We start from the raw sequence: 2500 nt of genomic DNA, 5'->3' as shown, positions 1-2500 counted from the left end.
GGACTCTGTTTGCATGTATTAGCTCTAGAATTACCACAGTTATCCAAGTAACGTGGGTACGATCTAAGGAACCATAACTGATTTAATGAGCCATTCGCGGTTTCACCTTAATGCGGCTTGTACTGAGACATGCATGGCTTAATCTTTGAGACAAGCATATGACTACTGGCAGGATCAACCAGGGAGCTGCGTCAACTAGAGCTGAGCAGCCGGCCGCCCGGGAGTGTGTCCCGGGGGCCCGCGCGAACACGCAAGCGTCCGCTCAATCATTCTGCAAACAGGAGGAGGCTGAGCTCCCCTGCACAATACACCTCGAAACCCTCTCAGGTCCCGGCGGCGCGCAGCGCCGTCCCAAGTACTTGGTCGGGTTCGAGAGAGGCGCAATCGCCCGGAGTTAGGCGAGTAGACGCTTTCGGTGCGACCACCCGTGCTCCCAACTGAGCTTGCCGCTGCCGACAGAGGCCCGGGAGCGTGCTGTCGTGGCATTGCCGGCGGGAGACAACACGCGCCACCTACGGTGACCGGCAGCTCCAACGCCAGCGCCACAGAAGGACAAAAGCCCCACTTGGGTGCCGAAGCGAACTCTCCCAGCACAGCGCACGCGCCAACACATCCGCACAGCTGCGATACAAACCACCAGCGAGAACCGCTGGGGCGACCGAGCAGCAGACGGCGTCGCGGCGCCGAGCGCCGGGCGGCGGCGCATCCTCAACGCACACAGTCCTCAATCGGACCAGCACACTGAAGATGTCCACCGCGCTTCGCACCGGGCCCGCGAGGACCTACTTTGGCCGCACGGCGCCGCGCGCAGGGTGCGCCGGCGCGCAGCTGCGACGCCTGCCGCGTCCGTCGGCCGGCGCGCCTGCCACTGGCCGCCCCCACCAGCCGGCTGTAGCGCGTGCGCCCACGCACCGCGCGGCCAGCACGCCGGGAGGCGCCCCCTCACCGGCCGGGGACGGTCCCACCCAGCCACCGCCGCGTATCGCTTCACACCCAGATGCCGTTCAGTTTCGTCGGCATGGTGGGTATCGCTGGAACAACCGGTTAGTACCTCAACCTACCGTCGCCATCACCGATTCACCCCTAGCGAGAACAACCGCACCACAACGGGTTACCATTTGTTCATTTGCGTAACTTCACCAGAAAACGTATGCGTCCATCGCCATTTGCAACTTCCACGATTATTGCATGCCTGTGTCAGGTGTCACACCACACTACGTCTGCCCACATACACGCAACAAAATGTGCACGCCTAGACAATACGTGGAAGGTGGCCCCCGTACGTATGCGATGTCCATTGCTCGAACGACTGTCAACCGGCCTCTGTAGCATGTCGCAGATATGGAACGCGGTGCACCATGCTATCACGGTGTGTGAGGAGAGACGACTAGGTCCGAATACATCAACAGACAGCTCATGCTGATCGCCATCCACGGCGTCCGTTCCTCCCACACGTCTCTATGGCGTACCACACTGCAATCCAGCTGTCATAGGGAGACGACACGTAGCTGCGTGCACAATATTTGCACTGTATGGTCCGCCGTTTTTGGGCGCAGTCGTTGTACGGTCACACATGTGCCACGATGTATCATTCAGTACATAAGGACGAATGTGCAGTACAGATTGTGGTTTACGCGTACGACATCAGCGGACAGTTGACACAGGCCGCACCACAACGTAGCCTGAGTACGTCGCATGCGAAGGGCATTGAACATGCAAACTTCTCACCAACCAGCTTGCGAAGGCAGGGGGCAAGGTGGGGACGTGGGGAGGTGTGGGGGGGGGGGGCGCGGCATGTACGTCCTGCTGCCATCCACATTACAGTGTACAGCAGGAGCATGTGGAAAGTCAGCAAGACTTGCAAGGTGTTTAACATGAAGCGATACACAGGGGAGCGGGCAGTGCGAGTAGCGAACTATATTGCGAGGGTTGCGGGTGGGCAACACTACACTAATTGAACGAGTCGTATAACAATTACAGAGCAGGTTTAGGCGACAACGTGGGTTACGTTAGCGGACAACGTGGGTTACGTTAGCGGACAACGTGGGTTACGTTAGCGGACAACGTGGGTTACGTTAGCGGACAACGTGGGTTACGTTAGCGGACAACGTGGGTTACGTTAGCGGACAACGTGGGTTACGTTAGCGGACAACGTGGGTTAGGTTAAGGCACAACATGGGTTAGGTTAAGGCACAACATGGGTTAGGTTAAGGCACAACATGGGTTAGGTTAAGGCACAACATGGGTTAGGTTAAGGCACAACATGGGTTAGGTTAAGGCACAACATGGGTTAGGTTAAGGCACAACATGGGTTAGGTTAAGGCACAACATGGGTTAGGTTAAGGCACAACATGGGTTAGGTTAAGGCACAACATGGGTTAGGTTAAGGCACAACATGGGTTAGGTTAAGGCACAACATGGGTTAGGTTAAGGCACAACATGGGTTAGGTTAAGGCACAACATGGGTTAGGTTAAGGTACAACATGGGTTAGGTTAAGGT

At 57.2% G+C, this 2500-nt stretch overlaps 1 non-coding gene across 1 annotated transcript in view; it reads right to left on the bottom strand.

Annotated features, from left to right (window-relative positions):
- The window catches only part of LOC124774121, a 1909-nt gene extending 1724 nt beyond the window's left edge, over window positions 1–185 (bottom strand). Inside the window, exon 1 of the ribosomal RNA XR_007015114.1 lies at window positions 1–185. This exon is cut by the window's left edge and continues 1724 nt beyond it. This is a non-coding gene — a ribosomal RNA (small subunit ribosomal RNA).
- Between the last annotated feature and the right edge of the window lie 2315 nt (window positions 186–2500).

The sequence above is a fragment of the Schistocerca piceifrons genome, unplaced genomic scaffold, assembly GCF_021461385.2.
Source record: "Schistocerca piceifrons isolate TAMUIC-IGC-003096 unplaced genomic scaffold, iqSchPice1.1 HiC_scaffold_961, whole genome shotgun sequence".
Classification (NCBI taxonomy): Eukaryota; Metazoa; Arthropoda; class Insecta; order Orthoptera; family Acrididae; genus Schistocerca; species Schistocerca piceifrons.
This window is presented reverse-complemented; position numbering and strand designations above follow the sequence as displayed.